Source organism: Eutrigla gurnardus (assembly GCF_963514095.1).
Source record: "Eutrigla gurnardus genome assembly, chromosome: 23".
Lineage (NCBI taxonomy): Eukaryota > Metazoa > Chordata > Actinopteri > Perciformes > Triglidae > Eutrigla > Eutrigla gurnardus.
Window position 1 is genome coordinate 10,805,900 of NC_139934.1, and position 23,065 is coordinate 10,828,964.

The following is a 23,065-nucleotide window of genomic DNA, read 5'->3' on the forward strand; positions in this document are numbered from 1 at the left end:
CTGAGTAAAATCTACCGAATTAGCACATAGAATGAGAGAATAGCAATTCAAATAAAAAAAAAATCACACAAAAGGGGAGAAGTATATGGAGCAGATCATATATCATGTGTCAGAGATAAGGGACTTATTGCTTCCCGTATATGAACTGTAAATTTGTACAGCATGTGCAGATAATTAGATTTAAATTATATCATTCAATTCATGGTTTCTATTTTACATTCCGCTGCACAGTGTTTCCTGCGTGTCTTGAATATCAACATGAGAAGAGAAAACTGGATGTGGAAAGTATTGAAATGGTACTAATATATGGATATGTTGCGAATATTTTATTTATTTATTATTGTTGTACCCCATCTCCCAAAGTCGAATCCATTTTTTTGTTGCATGACTATAAAAAAAAGCAGAGTTGTTGTTGGGATCTTAATTAATTGGTGATATCAGGTGTTTACATAGACTCATTGGGACGCCGGGATAATTAAAACATTTCTGAGCAGGACCAAAATAGCAAATGAGGAAGACAAACCGGAGCAGCTGACGGTGTTGCCAAGCGACGGTAAACATTTCTGCCCTCGAGGCTAACGTTAGGGAGCGTATACTTGACAGATATTGAAACAACAGGTACAGTCTCACCTCCAGACAACCCACGTTGAACGCATTCCTACAGCCGGTCTCCGGTCTGTCGAGGCCTACATCTGCTTCCTTGTGGGATCGTGTGAGGTGAGGTGGTGCGTTGCTCCCTCCGGCACTTTAATATTCTGAAGTGTGCGTTTGAGATTAGAGAGAAGAACACCTGTGAAGTTTCTCCTTATGTGTGTGATACAACCCCTGTTCAATATAGGGTTTTAAAATCAGTCCGACAGCAGCTTTCCACCATTCCACTCTCTTTCTTTCTGGTGAAAAGGTTGCAATGGGGTTAAAATCATGATGTGTTCGTTCTGTATAAAGTTAATTAGTAGCGGGCGGAGGTATAACCCTGTCATGATGTGTTCAAATGTAATCTAGTGGGATGTTGGTGAGAAAATTGAATAAATATGGTTGTTTGAAGGCAGTTTTTTTTATGAAATAGATATTAGAGATGCAATGATGACCATTTAAATATGAATGCAATCATTTATTTCCTAATCGCTTGAAATCTGTGTGTTTATGCAAATACTTCTATATCACTGTAACAAAGACTGTAAAAACATAAGATTTAGATTTTTTGACAGTTATTTTGAAAAATCCAAATAGGTAAAACTGAATTGCATTCAGTGCATCTTTAATTTCAATCGTCCCTTAACTCCCGTACAATCTTAAGTGTCAGTGTTAGGTGGAATGAATGGTGAAGTGGTTTATTCTAAAGATTATATATACATGAATCAGAGTACTAATATAGCAGCAAACAACTATTTGCAAAGTAAAGATAGAGTGGAGTAACATCTACCTGAGCAAAGAGTGTGTGTTGTAATCAAAGCTTCTCTCTGCTACATTTACGTAGCGTTTCCTGTGGCTACCGAATGGCCGCCGAAAACTCTATTATTTCCGTCAGCACCGTTCGCCATTTCCGTGCTGTTAACACTTCAGCCATCGTCATGGTGACAGCCGCATGAGGCAATCATACAATCACAGTTTTGTTCCGTATCGGACACCTTTTTAAGGTGAAGAATTACTGCTGTTGAGGCCTACGTCGCCATATGGAAGTGCATTGAATGTTCTGGTGTTTTAGACTTACTGCATCCTGGTGATGAATTACATCACTTGATTTATGTTCTACTATTGATACCACCTGGTACCCAATTTCCACCTTGATGGTAGTGGCAAACCTGTATACAGGAGCAGTGTTGGATACTCAGGAAGTGTAATGAGTTACTCTTGTACTTTGTATCAACAGTGATTGCTGTAGAAATATCTGTTGACAACGTGCCAGCTGCTTCTCCAACACCAACCATAGAACTGATGACCTGTCCTCCCTCTTTCTCTCCTCGACTCACCAGCTGCTTCGTCCTCCAGCTTTACATTATTCCCCCACTTTCCCCCCCTTCCACTCCGCCCCTCCATCCTATTATTTCATTCCCGCTTTCGCAGAGATGCGTGTTGGGCTTTTTGTTGCTCGGGGAGTTGAGGAGTTGTGGAACATTTAGTGCTGATAAAGAAGAAGCAGGCTGAGTGAAGTGAAGTATCCGGGTAGAGGAGAAACAGGCAGGTGAGAGGGGAGGAGTGTGCTCTTTTTTTTCTCTTCTTCTTCTTCCCCCAGCATAGGTAGCAGGCTGAGTTGCCAGAACCGTAGAGAGTGTAGTCTTTAGAGGCTCTTTTTGAAGTTGAGCCCGAGGATTACCACGGCTGCTTCCTCAGCAGTGGCAAACCTGTGTCTGATTCCTGAGACAGCGAGAGGCAGGGAAGGGAGGAGGCAGGGGTGCTGAGCGGAGAGGAGAGGAGGAAAGTTAAAGCCCCTGGGAATTGGCTAACGCAGGCAGCTGATAGCAACCGGTGTGCAATGAGAAAGGCGAGGGGAGAGATACGGAGGAAAAGGAGGGGTGGAGGTGTGCATGTGCGACTCGCGCTGACAAATGCTCATGAGTTTCCTCTGAAGGGGGAAGATTCATGAGTCACTTATTAGTCACGAGCTGGTTCATTATTGAACACCATTCCCCGGCGACACCGGGGTGAGCAAGTTCCCCTTCCAGGGCTCCTTTGTACGCGTCACGCCTTGGCGTCATGACCTTTCGCCGTCAGTCGGACGACAAAGATGAAGAAGCGGTGCCAACCGTCAGACGCTCTGAATCTTTTAGACCCAGCAGACATCCGTCACTGACGTCAGATCCTCATTATGCAGATGACCACGGGCCTTCAGCGTTCGCCTTTGTTTCAGTTGTCTGAAAAGTGAAGCCAATGCAGAAGTGCCTTTAACTTTTATTCTCTCTACTGGCCATCAGGAGGCGACTCCTCTGGTTGCAAAAGAAGTCAGTTAACATTGTAAACATGGGTTTATGGTCTCAATCTCTAGTTTCAAGTCTTCTCCAATACAGATGATGTTCATTTAGTACATTATGCTCCCATTTAGAGTCAAATAGACAAAAAGGCAGTGTATGCTTAAGGGCGTGGCTACCTTGTGGAGTTGTCCACGTTTTCATCTCACAGTGTGTTTTCGCTTCACAGAGTTTAAATGTAATGTTTCGCCTAAAATTGGAATTGTCTCCGCCCTCTCATGTCATTTCTAGCTGCAAAATACCAAGATAGCGTTGGCAAAAACCCACATCTAAATGGTGACCAAGGTGATCAATTCTTATCTATCTAAGATTTGGTGGACCTGATAACATGTCACGATTATCCTTGGTTAAATAGTTGAGATTCACGATTTAATCCTAATAATCCTCAAAATATGCTTAAAACTCTTAAAGTGCCAGTTAAAGAAACCAACCATTTTTTCTGCGTCTTTTTTTTTTCATGAACATCCTTTTTATTGAAAAACAATCAAAAGTATCTTTAATAAGATGATCATTAATGAGAAGGTCTTCATGCATGAATAAAGGAACATTTTTATCCTGCATTTTAAAATAAATCCAGCTCTATTTTTTCACTTCTCTACCATAATAACAGCTAGAGAGCTTAGTTATACGATATATCTGATTATGACGATAATGGAAAATCACCAAAATCGACTTATTGTAAATGTTTTTTTTGTTGTTTTTTTGATAACATTATGTATATGGATATCCTCAAAACACCAACAAAAATTCCACATATGGGTTGCATTGTGATCCGATACATTCTCCACATACCTATTGCATCTTAATATCAGGGGTAAATGGGTTTTCTTTTGTCAAACACTATGTGAGACATGGGTGGAGAAAAATCAGTCTGCAACTTGACTTTAGCATCCATCAGCGCTGGTGCAGGTGGAGGAGGGCTGAGGGGAGATAGAGATAACAGAGGAATATGTCCGTCTGACAGAGAGACTGAGGTGGAGGGTGGAGGAGGAAAGGGCTTCCTGAGATGGATCGAAATCATCCAATACGCCGCTCGCCGCGGCGTCCACGGGCCTGACACAAAAACAAAGCGTAATGGGCTGGAGGAGGCCATGTGTGACAGGGTATAGAGAAGCCACAGGGAAAAGGGGGGCAACGGAGGGAGGATGGTGGATGGAGAGAATAGCTATAACTCAGGAGGAGACAAGCCTGCCTTTTTTTTCCTTTAATATTGTTCTCCGTCTGATAACATCGGCTGACGTTATTAGCCTGTTAATATCTGTCCTGTCACTTTAATTTGTATTCCTCGCCGCATCGGCAACATGGCAACAGAGCTAATGAATTTGACTGTGAATGAAAGAGTGAGAAGTGAGGAAAGGAGAGAGAGAGAGCAACGTTGCATACTGAAGCAACTCCTTCCAGCCGCTGACTTGGAAATGAGTCACAGTACTGGGCTCGACTAATAAAATCTACAGCGAGCTTTATTCTGTTTCTCCTTGTTTAACACTGAGGCAGAATGTGTTGGGTCATAACAATGAGGTGGTAAAGATGTTTTAAAGATACTCCCCTTGTGAGGCAGGCAGGGCTTTCTGTTTCCCTTCTCCACCAGCAGAGGGGGGTGATGATACATTAAAGAGGTGGAGGATGCTGTACAGCATCAGAACAAAAAAAAAAAAACCCTCATAGAAATAGCATCTTTGGAATTAAGTGAAAAATAAACATGCACTCTTTGTGTTCTTCGGGCTTCTTTTGCACTTTGTGACTTTTAAGGTTGCATTCAGGGGCGTTTATTAGACTTGTTTGTTTTGCTTGTGTTCGCAGCTCCTTTGACTTTGAGCAGCCAACAAGAGGGTTTATTAGTCATTAAGCCTGCGAGATATCAAGGGGAGGGAGGAGCGTTTTCACCAACTTAAAGCTGCTCCGAGACGAGGTGGAGTCGGGATAATCCTGTAAAAAACACGCCTCGTACAGGGGGGGGGGGGCTACGCTGAGCCCTCATGCTGACTTCCTCCGCAGTGTGTTTGTGTGAAAAGGTGTGTGTGTGTGTGCTGAGGGTTTCTTAGTGTATTTGCAGAGTGACTGGAGTGCATAACACAGACAACATGCGAGACAGCTTGGAGCGAAGCGGCGCTGACATGCAGGATTATGTGCAGCTCAAGCTCCGTAAACAAATCAACACTGAAGTGGGGGGACTCTTTCACCGCAACGTTCCCCCCAAAAAGAAACGTGGGTTTAATGTTACTCCGGGGAATATGTCAGTGCCTCAATATACAGAATTAGGATTATGTTATATATTCAAAAGTATATATCCAGCACAGCCAGTGCACTGATGCGGTTTGTGTGCTACTAGTGCTGCCTGGATTCTTTTGTGATAAAACAGGCTGTTAGAGAGCTGGAGACAAGAAGAAGAAAAAGTGTCCCATGTCCAAATGAGGTTGGCAAACTTTTTCACATCAAGGACTAATTTATGTTGTTCGGCTTTCTTTTCCTCCCTTCTTATTATTTAAAAAGCACTGTCCAGACCGTTTTCTCTTGATGAAAAAAGGTTGTTTCCATAACAACCAGGGGCCACTCACTGCACAAAGTACTTATGTCCAACACTTCTGCCAGAGACTCGGAGAACACAAGCCAACGTGTCTCCATACTGATCCTTAATGATCACAGCAACAGCCACCTCCATCATTAGATCCCCCTCGTTTCATTCCGGTCGGCTGGTGTTCCCGCCTGTCTGTGTACACCTAAAAGGATCAGCCTGGCATCATTCAATATTTTTGTTCTTATTGTCAACACATCCCCAGAGACCACAAGACCAAAACACTTCCCTCATCCATCACTCAATACTTTCTGATTCTCCTCCCGGCTGTGGCATCCAAGCCCAATTTGTTCTTATCAAAGACGTACATATTTCGAGGCAAGTAAAAACATATTTTTTGTGTTTATTCTTTTTTAATGGCTGGGTCATTTCCTCAAGAAGCTGGACACCGTAGTTTTAAGCAATGTTTTTGAGTAAATAATGTGTTTGTGGAGTATAATATCTATGCTTTATAGTTGGATCAATACACTGGTGTTTCTCAGAAGCTAATTGCACATTGGTAGTGATGGTAGGGAGGCAGCGGTAGCGACCAGTCAATCACAAGGTAGCCCCGCCCCTAAAGCCTGTTTTCTGGTCTATTTAACTCTAAATGGACCATAATTGACTTAATGAACATCATGCTGGATTGAAGAAGACTTGCAACTATGATTGAGATCATAAACTCATGAAATGTTTACTGAGATAATTAATCAAGTGAGAAATAGGGTGCTTCTTTTTGCAACCACAGGAGTCTATTATCCCCCCCTCCCAAAACAAACAAACACAAAAAAACATAATATTGAACACTGCATGTAGATTTAATTTGTATTTAATTATCTCACACAAAACCATCCAATCCATTATTCCTATGTACATTTGTTGCCATGTAAGTGTTTTCATGAAGCATGTGGAGACCACATAACAGGCACTTAACATGCGATGCGGCATGGCAACCGGTCGATTCATTAAGTGTGAAGGATAGACATGTTATTTTCGAAAATGACAATTATTCCCGCAGTCCCCGCTAATTGTCCCAGCTCCCTATTGTACTTCTGCCAAGCTGAGCTCCTAAGTCACAAATAAATAAAAAAACTCACATTCGAAAAATACGGAAATTCATAGCTATTTTTAAACTAGCGGTACACACACACACACACACACACACCTTCCTGCTTTAAAAAAAAGAAAGATAGAGAACCCAGCACCTCACCTCCCTGCATTCCTAAATCCTCTCTTCTGTGTAAGAGATTAAGCCTGTAAAGTTGCAAAGGTGAGACGTACGTGGCTGATGCTTCTGTGATTAGCCGAGCAGGTGCGCGTTACATGATGAAGATAATGGCGGCAAGTTAATTGGCATTAGCATATAGTGCAGCTTGATCATGTAGGAGCGTTGTTCCCCCCGATGGGGCAGGTGGGAGGAGGGGAGGAAGCGGGCGTGTAGCCGTAGGATATGAGGTAATTAACTTATCTAACGGAGACGTTGTTCTTGAGGCACCTCTTCCACGGGAAAATAGGCTTAGACGTTCTTTTTTACGCCCCATATAGGCAACTGGAGCAGTTTGAAATAATACCTCTGTAATGGGGACAATATAAGTGTGTATGACTAAAATAGATGTTCATTAACTAAAAGTATTTCTGCTAGGATAAATGCAATTGGAAGGGAAAAAAAGCAATATAAAAAAGGCTGCAAATCTGATAATGAATCAAGCAGGAATTTGCAGGTTTAAAAAGAAAAATGTCATGTCCAGAAGCCTAAAATAGTGACAGCGGCAACAGCAAAAAAGGCATTTAAAGCTAATAATGCTCGCTCCGCTACACCGACTCCAGTCCGGCATCAAATTCACATCAGCACACTCCACAACTACTGTGGGAGGTTGTAAAGCGTGAACCCGGCCTGTTGGGGGGGTTACCGGAGTATGATGAATGTATTGGCACAGCCGACTCTGTGTTGCTCTTGTTCTCTCCGTTCATTCGGAACATCAAGCGCTCGCCGGTGTTCCCTGTGACTTTGCTCCAGCGGATGTAGGTGTGCGCCGCCGGCGGGTTTTTAAGCCACCGAAGGAATTCCCAAAAGAAGGGGGCCAGGCTGTGGGCAACCGTTCCCCTCTGGTTGGCCTCCTCTCTGGCTTTGATGCCTTTTAATAAAAAAAAAAAAAAACAGAAGTAGCACATCAAGATTTATTAAGCACCCGAGCCAAAAATAATCGGGTTTATTTTGGCCCGCTGTCCTGAGACGTCCCCACGAATCTCACGGGGTTGAGACAGACGACTAGTTTTCTGCGGGCGTCCTTGAGCCGAACAGTGAACCTGCATGTGTTCTCTCACTGGAAGTCGAGTGTCTGAAACTGCATTTACTCAAGTGCAACTTTCAGGTATTTCCTTCTCATAGACCTGATTATGTTGGGAAATACTTCTGATGGAGAGTAAGTAGACAAGATACTGCTCTCAGATCTGTAAAGGCTGCAGCCAGCGCTAGGTTAGCTTAGCTTAGCTTAGCACAAACACTAGACGCAAGTAAACTAAGAGCCTGGCTCTAAAAGTAACAAAATCCACCATCCAGCACCTCTAAAGCTAATTTATTACCGTGTTATATCTCCTCTGTTTAACTATTCAAAACCCCAAAGTGTAAAAATGATGATCTGCTCTTTTAACGACCTCATATACTGACTTATTCCTTGCAAGGGAGCAGCATCTTCCTGGAATTAATAGCCTAACCTCTATTAAATGAGGATTTTTGTTGTTAATCTTTGGCTCCTATGCCGATTCAACGCAGCAAATATGCTAACTGGTGAGCTTTTTGTAACCTTTTGCTACCAGGCTAGCTGTTTTCTTCTGTTTCCAGTCTTTTGTGCAAAGCTAAACTAACCTCCTGCTGGCTTCGCCGACAAATATGAGATACTGGCATCAATCTCCTCATCCAACACGTAACCGGGTATTGATACTTGCGCCGAGGTAGTTGGGGGAATACACTTCTCCCTCCACTGTAAGCACCTCGGATACAAATAGATTTCTCAGAAGGGGCTCGGGGCGCCCGGCGTAGCGATTCGTCACGTTTAACAGTGAACACAGTTACACAACCGGTGATTCCGGCGAGTGAATTATCACAAAGAGCTCAGGTAAAACTGCAGTGCTGAGGGCTTCCAGCTGCCTTTTTTGTGAGATGCTTTGTTGTCCCAATTCTCTCATTTATGTCTCTTTCCAGTGATGGAGTCACAGGCCTGCGGCGCCCCGAGGCTCAAGAAAAAAGTCTGGCGTAAGATTGAGGAGGCTCATTCCCTTAATTGTAATTAACTGTCACTGTTCTCTCCCCCTCCCCTTCTCCTCCTCCCTTTAGTAAACACAAAGATCTTGAGACGCCTCCTCATCCCTCACACCCCCCTGCCAGGTGTTGCTGACGCTGACCCGAGGAAGCCTGGGACTCTTCTCGTGGTATTTCCAAAAACAAATAAAAGGTAAGACGGGGTCGAGAGCCACAGCTGTGCGGCAGAGTACATGCTTACCTGTGCCCAGCTGTCGCCCATAATCAGACTCCGACTGTGTTGTTATAATGGGCCCGGCGTGCCGGGTGCTCTTACAGCGTTTGGCAGCTTGTCTCATGTTACAGACAGGCGGCGTAGGAGGCGGACGGACACCCATGCTGCTTTGCAATCTGAGCAGGATTTCCATCTGACCGCGCGCGTTAACCCCGGGATTACTCGACATCTTCTTGGTCATGTTCAGATTTCCAAGACGCCGGCGAGCCACCGCGGCCTCGCTTTTTGAAGGGGAAGCGAGGCGGCGTTAATCCGTATCGCTGCGGTAAAGTGAGGACAAACCGGGGGGGGGACTGGGTTGTGTGACCTTCAGTCAGGAGAATATTGTACATTTTTCATTTTCAAATAAATAAATGTTACATATTATATTTATACTAAGCCTGTATGGGGTATACAGTATGCATGCAGAGGCACTTTAGTGCCTCTTAACCTCTGCCTGAAGCTATGTGTCAATTTTCCTCCAGTTTATTTAACAAAATAGATATCTGCCAATTCAGAGTTTATTTGGAATAATATAATAATGAAGTTCACAAAATACCAAGGACAGAGCTGCAGCTCACATTAAAATGATTTAAAATATCATATATATATATATTTTTTTTACTATTATCACAAAAAGGCTTTTCATTTATCACTGAAAACGGTTTTGTGAAAACCCGGCATAATATACCCCACCAGTCCCGCCGCCATCATTTTAAAGTCAACGCTGAAGCAGTTAACATTTTTCACCACTATCAGAGAATTCCGCTCATTTGCTCTATCTGTTAATTGACTTACAACCACCTGAACGCCATTATTGAAGCCATTTCATCTGTTTCTGTTTTGCATGGATGCAGCGAGGCCGTTCGCCAGCAACGTTTCCCCATCCCCATTCAGAAACTGCTGAACAAATCAAATGTGTGTGTGTGTGGGGGAGGGGGGGCTTGAACCAGTTACACCACGTTTCCTTCCATATGGCACCAAAAACTTAGAAAAAATAAAAAAAAATTAAAGTTGGAGCAGCTTTAGCGCTGTTGGTTGTGTCACCGCCATCATGGATCCAAGCAATGGACCGTAAAATGAATGGGCTTGAAGCAATATACACTGATCAAGCCTTCAGAATAATCTGATATTATAATCATATTAGAATTCTATACATGGTGGCCTTTATAGACGAGCCATGTTATGCACTCCCCATCCAGTAGGACGTCAGCAGAGTGCTATTGGGTGATGTCCATGCTCTCATAGCGTTCAGGCCTGAGCTGTCAGCAGAAAGGATTAGATATCCATCCAGGATTTTGCATTCTGCCCTTGTATTCTTTTCTGGCGTCTGCTTTGTGTGTCTGGATCCCTCCAAAAAACCATTAATGTGGAGTCCTCTTGCCATTTTGTCCATCCCCGTGGCCTGTCCTGCGGGCTTACATCATCAGCTGTGGCTGCCAAATTAGACACCACCTCAAGTGGAACACGGCATTTTTTTTTTCCTCACTGTTTTTCCCGGGCGTTGACACCTCTACCCATCGCTGCGTCGCTCTGTTAAACTGAGGCTTTTTCAGAAGCAAAGACTGTATTATCTGTCTGAACAGTTTTTCTTTGCATCCCCAGAGGTCGTCTTTAAGTTTCCGACAGGAAGAAGCATTAGTTCTTATCATTCTGCTCATTTGGGTGCGGGGGTTCATCTTTCATAAGCCGTTTACTTGCTCCTGGCCATCCTTCACACACATAAAAACCCCGGAAACCAACATCAGGGTATTTACTGACGTTCCACAAAGGTTCTTGCGGCATTGCTGAAGATATTTGCCAAGTAAAAAAGAGGATACCTGGAAATCCGAGGCAAGGAAGCCAAATATGACAAAGCATTGCCTTGACTGAACTGTGCTGCTTCCAATTTCAACAACTTTATATTTAGCTTTCTTTACTTTTCCTGGCTTTGTGTCCATCCTCCAGCCTCCACTCTTGGTCATTCCATCCACTTGTGCCACACTAGCAAGGCATTTGATCATCCCAGCACATATGGAGCCGGCGTCAGCAGCAGCAGGTCCACCCAGCAGCCGGGCCAGACCGGTCCAGATGCATGTTTACCCCTTTTAATCCCTCCCGCAAGGCTCGCTCGGGCACCGTGTCAGGCTTTATTAACTCTGCGAAACGGCTCAAAGTCATCGCTCCATCCTTTTTTTTTCTTTTCTTTGGGCCTCTTCTACCTCCCCGGGTCAGATCGAGGTGAGCTGCGGGATTCTACACACCTGCTTCCCCGCAGATCCTTCTTTAAAGTGCTGGCTGCTAGTCTGGCCTCTCGGGGGCATTCTCATGCCAATCTGTCCCCACTTGATTGGGTCAAACATGCATCAGATGACCCTCTTTCCCGGCTAACGCCGCTCCGCTGGGAATTCGCCGGCCCGCTGACACGGCTCGACTTTGATTCACAACGGTGTGCCGAGCACCCGTGATTTTGTAGTTGAGGCTGTAACAAAAAGAGTAAGGAGGATATAAAAAGGATAGCGAGGCTTGACACTTCTTTTGACTCTCATACGAAGGAGATCCGAGTTGTGGGTGCACTTGTTGGCATCCTGGACCTCCAAGGAAGGCGGGGGTCCTGCTCAAACTGGGTCTACTTTACTCAGCAGGAAATTAGAAGTGAGAAGATTTTCAATTTAAAGTGAGACAAAGAAACTACGGTGAAAGTAGTAACTTTTTAACTCAACACTTACGCAACAGTTTCTAATTAATTGTGCTCTTCTGCGTTGCCCCAAGGTACCGGCAATTATTACTTGACGCACTTGTTAATTGGGGATTGTCTGAAAGGAGAATATGAAAAGCCGGAGAAATTAGAGCATTACAGGGAGCTCCTCGTTTATTGAATTCATGTCAGGAATATATTTCCTTGTTTTAGGGTCACAAAAGAAGAGATCACGCTGTCCCTCCTTACAAATAAACATGTCAACTCATATTCTACGGAAATGAGACACTTCATTAAGTCTATTATAAATTTAGATTATTGTTTTTTTTCTTTTAGTAACATTAAATTAATGAAGCACACATCCAAAGATAATTGAAAGCTATGCAGATCTGACTAATGTACATGTAAGTAATTAAATCATGAAGGGAATTAATTAACTATCATTACTAATAATATTCATTCTTTGGTTTGTCTTAGAATACAAATATGGCGGAACGCATCACCCCTTCGGCGTGTGTGGAATATACCAATAAGACAAAATATTACAGGAATAAGCTTTTATTTTCTAAATACCTGCTTATTAATTCAAGTAATTTTGACATAAAATCGTACAAGCATCCCTCCACGCGCTGTATTGCATATATGCAATATATATTGTGAGCATTCATGAATCTCATGCGTGGTTTTCTCTCACTGCAGTGAGGATTTTTCCTCCTCTGTCTAACCTTTTCCATAAACTGAGGAGCCTTTTTAAAGTTTGGTGCAGATCTGTTTAATTTGAATTAACTTCTAAAGTAAGAAGTGCTGCAACCATCAAGTATCTCCACACACACACACACACACACACACACACACACACACACACACACACACACAAACGCATGCGGCAGCTGTAGCGGAATTGGAAATGTGTTTTAATGATCTGTGGACTAAATAACAGCAGGTGGTGGAGCAGTAGGACTGAAGTTAAAGAACTAAATGTGTTGGGTTAATCATTAAAAGTACTGCTGGTTCGGTTCGAGGTGGATATTTTTGTCCTACTTGGAAACACTAGATTACAGTGTGTACTTTGAATTAATAAGTCATGGTGAAAATGGTAATTACAGACATTTGTTGACTGCCTAATGACGCCGGAGGCTGTATTGATGGCAACTTGAAGTCTATTTCCGCACTTTTTTTTGGCGTAGCGGCGGAGAAGAGAAGCGACCGCACCACGGCGGTTGTTGTCTTTGACGCTCCGTTGATTCACAAGTTGGAATAGTTTAAAGTTTTTCAGAAAAGCACGTCAAAGTCCGACGGCACTTTCCAGTTGGCCCGAATAGTTGAAGACGTCCTCCAGTAACACTCGCCTTTTGATTGGGCTTTAAAGCAGCAACTATCAGTGTTTTCATGTAAGCAATTACTCAATTAGCATGTGAAATATGAAAGGCAATCATGTAAAAGTAATTATGATCAGACTCTGCAGTTCACTGCTCGGCTACAGAGCATTTCTCTTTGCATCTTTGAGCTAACTGTTTTGGATTTTTCAGCCCACGCCTTTGAATGCACACTCTAAAAAGTAATTAATTACCACTTCATCTAATTCATTGATTTCGATCAACCTTCAGTATTATATGATAGATATATGTTTTGAAAAAGTAGTCTCATCAATTAGAGGAGCAGATCAAGGACACCCTTTTGAGGTATTATTTATACTCAGATTATATTAAGAATAGATTCTTTCTCTTGATCCTTATTTTCCTTTTTCTTAAATTTTCTTGAATATGACTTATGTAGCCACCTTGTACCTTGGAGAGAAGGAAGAGGACCTTTTCAAGGAGTTGCATCATTCTATAGGAAAATCAAATCCAGACAAACCCTGCTCAGAACTGTCACAGCAACGGTCCGGTTAGCACGTATGCTAGCATGGATGGATGTAGAGACAAGCTGAAGGTCAATTAAAATCAAATTTAGTACGTAAAAACATTTGTTTTTAGAGTTGAGTTTGATCCTTCTCATAACCGTAAAGTTAAAGTTAGCATTGTGTAGCATCTAAATACCCAAATGTATGTCTTTTGAGTCAACCGCCACCAGGTGGCCAAAAAGCTGATCTGTGCAGTTTAAAATAAAGATATGAGTAATTTATTTTTCAACATTAAAGTAGCACTTTCAAATATTATGAATAAATGTCTGTCAAGTCACTATCGCCGAATGACGTACCACAATGGAGATTGGGTTTGTTGCCTAAGAAATTATTATAATATTTAAAAATTTGCGATGCAACAAAGAATCTGGCCCCGCCCCCTAATTGGTCCTAACATGTGATCCTCCACTACAACTTACTGGGATGGAACCGATAGTCACCGCTGTGTACTGTATATTCTCATCATGTTTCTGAATGTTTTCACAAATCTTATATTCCAAGGATGTGCATGCCTGCCATGTCCAAGTGTTTCCGCTGATGTGACCATGAACCCTGACAAGGTCTGGAAATATATGTATGAATGACCTGGAATGATGAATGCTTTCTTGGACTTGAGTTGTAGCAGCCTTAAGGAGAACTCGTATCCTTACTGCACCTTTCCTTTTTGAATTGCTATTCCTAATTTTGGAGATATTTGCCATATAGTACATTGACTGAAGGCCTATATCATCAAAACTAAGCAACTCGCACCAAAACAATCTAGATTGATAAATAACCCTACAGATAGGAAGAAAATATGTATTTTTATTTTGTTTTAATATCTGATTGTCTGGGTGCAGCAGGCTTCCACTACCCAGTATCAGCATTGTGATTTCTATTCCAGACTGCAACACATTATTAATTCAGCTTCTACAACTGGTGCTTTTCCGCCCACAGTGGGTTTGTCTCCGGCACCGCCATCCAAATGAGTCATCGTGCCGACACCATCTGGCCTCTGACCAGTTTGGTGTTCTTAAACCTGCCAGGAGGGTTTCTTGGACTGACGTCTGATAGAAACCCCCCCCCCCCCCCCCCCCCACTGTCATCATAAGCACTCAGCCTTGCTGTAATGATACCGTATGACATTATGATGCATTGTGACCATTATGTTTTTTCATTCGCTGTCTGAGTAATGAAGCTAATTAATTGTTTTCAAGGAAAATTGAGTCTGAAATTGAATTTCGGGACGGCGGCGGCGCCGGCAACGTCTCCAATGACACTTGTTTACTCCTTCACTTCTGAAAGACAGAGTTCCCGCCACCGCCGGCGACCGCCACTTTGCCTCTTTCATGATAAGCGCAGTAATTGTGGATATAAAAGGCGCGCGCCACCTTTTATCTTACCCGCAACGCAACTTTCACCTCACCCTCCTTTTCTTCCCACATCAATGCCTAATGGCTTTGCAATTTACTTTTAAAAGCTGCTGTGTTTTGACCTTTACCCCCCTAAAACTCTCTTTTTCCCCCCCCCACGACATTGTTTTTCTCTTTACTCTGTCTGTCACAGCACTTTGCTCAAAAGAACACAATTAAATTTGTTTGACTTGAGCGGTAAATAGTGTGAATGGGCCACTCAATTGTGAAAAACATCAACGCTGAGGCGGCCCAAGGATAGAAAGTGAACTAAGCGAACACGGGTTGTTTGTGGTTGCGGTGCTCTCTGGAAAGGCCATTAGCCGCTCCGACCTGTGCAGTTAAGAGGTGTCAACCGTGATTTGCTATTGTACATCTTTTTGGCGCGCCATGGTTCACTGCCGATGCTCTTTAAAAGCCCTCACTGGGGAGCTCTCGATTATCATCTACTTACGGGCCATCGCCGCTCGCGGCTCTCTGTCATTCACTTTCACCTGCTGTAGTTCTTCAGATAGAAGGTCAGGCGTGACATCAGGGCTTCATTCCCCGGCTGGTGCTCGGCATTAGATACGTGGGCAAGTTCCCCAGGTTTCACGCAGAGAGCTGAAGTGGATGGCGTGTTGAGTGGAGACTTGCCTTCAGACAGAAGTGCTGGGTGGCACAGTTTGTGTCCCGTTTCCCCCAAAGGGGGAGTTTCTTGGAAGCGGAGGTTTTGCTCACTTCCTGGTTCTGATGTCACGTGGCTCCTCGAATGAGACCCAGCTGACGTTTCCTTTTTCTGTGGTCACTAAACTGGTTCAGATTTTTGTTGCTTTCTGTATATTTTTTAACAAACGGCTCTATTGATTGGCTCAGTTTCCGAAGAAAGTCATTTTACATAAAATAGCCAGCTGAGGATTTGTCACTACATAGCTTATTACACAGCAGCATAGCGTTTATGTTTGTGAGGCTGCTAGCATGAAGCAAAATGCTCTATTATGCTAGTACTGGTTGTGCTGATTGCAGGTCGGATGCCTTATTAGACCTGACCTTCTCCATCTGTATGGTCACTGGGATGCTAGGCTATTATTATGATTATTATTATTAGTATACTTATATGATTATACATCCAGCATTGTAGATATATATACAACTTTTTTTTAGACTTCCTTTGTAACAAATGATAAAGAATGATCCCACATGTATTATTATTTCCAAGTGCTCCGTCACAGCTTCAAACGATCTGCGTCTAAGAGTGCGAGACAGTTCAAATTACCCTGGTCAACACGGCCATGATTATGCTGTCTTTCTGCCTTTGTGCCATGCCAATTATACTTCCTGAGGCGCAAGACAAGTCAACTCTCAGCCAATCATCACGCTGGTTGCTCCTGTAGATAGTGAACTCCTGAGAGGATTCTGTAAAAAAAAAAAAAAGATGCCTTGTCTATAAAATTGCATATTTTCCCTCGCCCCTTGAATGGGAATTAGGGTTATCAAGGCGTCAAAGTGCACAATCCGCCATGAATGCTCACTAGCTCTTTTTGGAGATAGACGTGGGAGTTTTTCTTTGGCACCTTTGCCACTTTTATATTAAGTTAAAGTGTCTCAAGTTAAATGCAATCAAATGATATAGAAGTAATACAATCATTTTAATGATTTGAAGACAATAAGCCAACCAAGATTTCAACTATTTTCTTATTAAGTTAAACATCAGGTTTGTCTTAGTGATCTACATGACATTAACATGATGTGCAAACAGTCAAACCTACATTATTATTATTATTACATTAAAAAGTGCACTCATAACCGATGTTTTAAATGTGGCATTTTATTTATCAGTTTCATATTTGCCCAGTTATAATGACAACCTGTTCGCTCAACAACTGCCGAGCTAGCTGTCTGAATCTTGCCATCTTTAATGAACAGCAAAGACACTGCCTGCTCCTTATTTTTTTAACATCAAAATATGAGAAAGTAATGTTTTTCTGTCACTGAAAGACTAACTCACAGAATTATCGTTTATTAAACTGGGTAAGCTGCCTCATAGTGTTAGTTTTTAAGACACTATTGATGGCCATGACTCATTTCATTCAGCCCTCTCTTACTATTATCAACCACTGTGTTGCATTGAGTAAAATCTCATCAAAGCCTTCACATTTCCTGATTTTTATTCAGAGATTATTAAACATGTAACAAACCCGATGACAACGATTAACACCAGATCTGCTTGGATAATGCCGACATAATTTGTTCAGGCAATGCGTACAATTTCAGGAGTCACGTCACGACCCTAAAATCAGTATCTGAGTCTTTAAAAAGTCCTCTCTCTCGAAGTCATGGGATCGTCTCGACTCTTTGTATCGATGTTTACATGGATTCCACCAGACTTCTTGGCTTTGACTTCTTTCCTCGGTTGCATGCCTACTCCTGTTGCCCTCACCGCCGCTACGCCGATAGAACTCTAGACTCCCGCGCTGTAGGGAGCGCTCCATCTGAGGGAGGCGAGGGCAACGTGGAAACAAACGCAGGCAGCTGAGAGAGAGGTGAGGTGCTGACGAAATTGCTTGCAGGCCTACCCTCACACACATCTGAACTCTTTTATTCCAATGAGCTGCTGTTCCCCCCAATAAATAACGCTTCATTGAAACGATGCCAAACTGACATGCTTCAGCCCTCCGGTACCCGCCCGGCGATGTCTGACTGAAGAATGAAAGGAGGGGGAAAGAAAACACTTTATGGAATGCCAAATGCCTACATTTTGCTTTTTAGTCTGAGAAAAAAAGAGATTTGAAGGCATCCACAACATAACATTGAACTTGGAGAAGGCCTCTGTGTAGCTCCATCCCCGGCTTCCTTCCTGTCTCTCTCACTCTCTCATTTCCCCCCATGGGCTGAAAAATGCTAATTCTTTCAAAGAGTCTCGGGATTCTGCTTGGCTCAGTAACTTTTTCCACCCAAAATCCCTTTTCGGATAGATTCCATCATGTGTTTTTTCTCTCTCTCTCGATCTCCGTGATGGAGCGTAAATGACATTATGTGTAAAACAAATCTAGTCGGCGGATAGATCACAGCGAGAGTTTATTTGTGAAGTGGACACACAGGTGTCTCCTCTGCCTCCGTGTTCTTTTTTTTTTCCTTTCTTTTTTTTTTGCTCTTTCTTTCTCTACCACTAATGGCGGTGCAAGCCCAGCCGTGTGTGAAGGACAAGGGAACCTTTTGGCCGAGACAAATCGCTTTGGAGCGGGGCTGCAGTCTCCCTTTCCCCATGCTCTACACACACACACACACACACACACACACATTCACACACACACACACACACACACACACACACACACACACACACACACACACACACACACACACACACACATATACACAAATGAACACGCATACACACACACTGTCCCTCCAGGGTAACGAGGGAAGCGTCTGCGTTGGGTCCATAGTGTTCCATCAGGAGTCAGCCAACTGAGCCACTGGTCTAATCCCAACCAGCAGCCCACATGGCCGCACTGCCAAGTTCCAATTAGACCAACCCCCCCCCTCCCAAAAAAAAGTGTCATCCATCTTTTTTTTTATGAACAAGGACCTTTATGAGGGGTTTGCCTAGCCCTCCGTGACCCACCAAACCACTCAATAAAGCAACGCCTATAAAAGCAAGACAAGATGGGAGGAAGCAGGCCAGAATTATAAGACATCCCCCAAAGGGTTGACACTTGTGAGGAACAAACAAAGCCCTCTCTCCTCCCGGTGGGGGGAAACAAAGCAGTAACTGTCTGCTCGGCGAGCTGCAGCGGCTCAAAGACACACAGTTCAACCTCGGAGGCTCTGAAACCTCATAAACCCGTCGCTCGGAGTTGGCGGGGAACAGCAGGATTAGCTAAACGCGGGTGCGCCGGCATACGCAGAGCTCCCATTTTCCCCAAATTACAGGGACTGGTGCATCGCAAAAGATAGGTCAATTATTTGCTGGTAATCCTTCACTGCACGGGATGTATCATTTGAAGCAAACTGATGGTTTTATAGGGGGGGTCAGAGAATCCAATAAATGTTTCAGTGTGAAAAAAAAGTTTTAAATTTCACAGCTCCATGTTGGACAATTGGTGATTTTTTTTCTCCTTCAATCCAATCTGCAGAAGCTGTCATGTGGCGGGTAAGGACCACTGATCAAAAATTGCGACTACGGAGCTTTTCCCTAAGTAAGAGGCCGACAAAAAGCCATAACAATGGATTTATAACTCCTATCTGCTATAAACAGCACCAATATACTGTAAATGGAGACAGGCTCTTAATAGTTCCAGCCCTTCAGAGGTAAAGAGTTCTGCTGACAACAATGTCGTCAATAGTGTGTGTGTGGGTTTGCATTGCCTGTGTCCAAAGCTGCTAATGTCCTGAGCGACCTTGCTAAATAAAGACCAGCGGATTGAGCCATCCACTCTCACTGTCCATTGCCGAAGCACCGAGGCTTGAAGTATACATTTGCGCGCCGCATTACACTCTCTAATAGGCAGTCAGTCAAAATAACATGCTGCCTGAAATGTCAGCGTTTACCTTTTTGTAATGACCAAGCTCCCACTGAAATTAATAGATCCTCGAGCTCGCCTCTGTTGCCGTGCGTCCGTCAAAGGCGATTGGGGCTGCCAGGACACAGAGAATCGCATCGCTGCATTCGTGCACCATAAACATCCCAACTTCCCAGCAATGAAGCGACGGCAACGTTAACGCACTTTCGATTTGATGGACTCACGAAAAAACGTTGAAGATGCTGGATTGAAAGAAATCCCACTGAGTGCTGACTTTGTCCTTTAATGCTTAAAAGTGGTGCCTCAGTAAGCGAGAGGATCGCCTGAAGGGGGCCACATTAAGATATTGTACATAAATTACGCCTGAATGTACATGAATAATACATAAGGATACTTGCTTTACTTGATGGTTGATTTTAAACTCACAAAGATCCCTGTCAAATGATTTTTGCCTTCTCTTGCCTCTGTGTCCATTACACAAGTCATCAAAGACAGAGACCTATGATTGGTGGTGTCATGACTCTTTGACCGCCTTAACGGACAAAATTACCATTTTTAAAGGGAAAATAGTATATTGTGTAGCCTCCAGTGTTATGCTAATGTTCAAGGTTTTCAAACTATTCAGAATGGAAGTGTGTGTGAAAGATTGGGCCGTGTGATATGTAGTTTGATAACTGCTTAGTTAAAGGCAGACTAGGTCATTTGGGAAAAACCACAGAGAACTTTGACTTTGAAGGCATCGCCGACCCGAAAAATTCCCGCCCCCTTCGTTCAGACCTCTGTTCAAAGCCGCTCCCCCAGAACCCCAAACGAGTGCTCAGAAAATCTTACTCAGGCCTCCAATTATTTTCTCCAGCCCAACTTTTTTGATTGGACGAGGTTTTTACAGCCACAGATGACATTTTTTAAATTGTTTTATGTCAGAGCATTTAATTTATTAATAATTTTCAGTATGTTACGAGGATTTCAATTAATATAACAGAAAGTGTTTCTGAATAGAATCTCTCACCATCTCAACAACTAGTACCTACACTGGACTTTATTTTTTATCTTGATTTTTACTTTTTTCATTTTTTATTTTTTCTTCATTATTTACTTCTCCAACACTGGACTATATTTTTTATCTGTATTTTTTATTTTTATTTTTATTCTTTATTTTTTTTTAATCTTTTTTATTCTTCTATTTTTTATTTTTTACTTCTCTTTTCCCTCGGACTTGTCTACATGTTGAGACTGTTGCTCTATTGTGATGAATAAATATGGACAAGTGTGCAAACACACACGTAATCTGTATGCACTGGACTTCAGCTCTCTGTACCACCTACTGCTGTAACATGTTGTGTCAAATGTCACTAGGAAAAGGAAAAGTTATGTCAAATGAAAAATGCAATGAAAAGAAAAGATTCTGATGATGATTTTATTCTGTGTGTAATGGGGGCGGGACTAGATAAGCCTTGGCTTCTCCCGCTTTCCCTTTCGGCCATGTGTATTTTTTTACTATGTGAAAATGATGTGTGAAGATGATTTAACTGACATGCCCGAAATAAACAAATAAACTATACTAAACTAAACTAGAATAACCTACTCAACCTTTAACCTTTTTTCAGTAAAGTTTAGTACTTTAAAGGAGTAGGGAACGAGGGAGTGATTTCAGACCCTGTTGTCTCTGCACTTTCTAAAACTTTCAGTAGTTTACAGCCCCCCCCAGCCCCCCGATCATATGCATAAACAGGAGCTGCTATTAGTGTGCCACCAGAGTGCATTCATGTGTATTCACGGGTCAATGAGGAAAATGCATCGCGTGCCCTCACCTTCTACCGTTGCCCCCGATATACACAATAAAATGAAATGTTAATGAATGCTAATGAAATGGCTAATTGTGGATTCGGTGCAACCATGCGAAGCTCACTCTCGAGGCGTTGCTGTTCATCATTTATCACACAACCACCTCTTGAGAGTGTCGAGAGAGGGGGGAAAAAAGAGAGAAAAAATTAAATAATTATAAACGTTGAAAAACAACGAAACAGCCATCATTATGCATGTGGACCCGATGCAGCGTTAACCTGCTGTGCAGCGTGCGTCGCGCCAGCTCAGAGGTGACATTTCTTTGCGCTCATCCCGCAACTTTTTGGATGGTAAGATGGAAAGGAAGCTCGCAGTGGGCTGGCCGCTGGCGATTTTCCACCTCAGAAACAGTCTTGCTTGTCAGTCCCGATAGAGACAGCCGCCGAGGCCCGCTAAAGCTGTATAAAGCTCGCGGCTGTGTTTATCTCTCGGCCTGTGAGCCCAGAGTGGTTTCAGGCAGTGATTAGTGAGGCGTATCCCACGTGGGTCACCCCTTTTTTGCTGGAGGAGATCAATCCTAGAGATTTGATGCATCTGGGCACCTTTGTAGTAGGAACATGTGAGTGACAAGAGACGAGAGGAGAGGTGGACGGAATGGAAACCGGAGCAAAAAACAAGCAGATGGAGAGGTCTGGGTATAGTCACAGGAGGAGATGAAGGCTGTATGATTAGTTTGCTCAGGGAGAAGGAGTTGGTATTTTAGGTGTGGAAAACAGCCTGCTATAGTTTCATAAGAATGGCGTTATGCAGCTGCAGGCTATTCCAGAACGCCTGAATATAAATCCGTGAAATGTTCAGTGATTCATGGTCACCAGAGAATCATATGTTGACTTTTCTCCAGCATGAGGTTGACAAATTGTGATTTTGAAAGAAATGCCTCGATCATTACCATGAAACGTTCAAAAAACACATATTTTTGGTGATCCTTTAAACCTTTCCTTTGATTCTAAGTTACTAGTTGGACACTGAGCTGTAGTTTTTAAATGTTTTCTTCAGATGAAACAAATGAGATACATAACATGTTGATTTACTCTTCGCAAAGTCTGTTCCTTAATGCTTCTCCGTTAAGCTGTCAGAGTTACCATGGAGGCCACGGTGTCACTAACTGCACTCACAACATAATTAGCATTATTTAATGTTTGGAACAAACAACAATATGATTATGACGTATATATCCAGGGTGTCAAGCTGTATCAGCAGCTAAAAATAGAAGCTAGAGCCCACATTTTAGAGTGTGAGACAGAAGACAATGTAATTGTCACGTTGCGTTTTTAATTGTCACCGTGTTCCTGTAAGGTCAGGTAAGTCTTAATTCACTTTTACGATCGTTAAAAAGTCATTCGGTTCACCTTCGGTTGCTAGCATAGCATGGGAGTGATGACACTAGTTGATGATGTGTTGACATACCCTGCAGTGTTAGCACCGCTTTGATGCAAATCTGCTAAACCTCTGCTAAAGTTAGCATTGTGAGGATTTGGACGTTAGCATTTAGCTCAAAGCATCACTGTGCCTGAGTACAACCTCATAACGTTGCTAGCATGTCTCTGGCTTTTGGTACGGTTAGCATTAGCATTTTTTTCCTGCATTCCGGTCTACTCAGCTTTGTGTGAGTGATTGATAACACAAAAAATGTATTTTTGTCCATATGCTACAAGCATGCTTGTTCCTCCTGTGCTGGCTTATCAATCACACAATGCTTGAGTAATGGCAGAGGT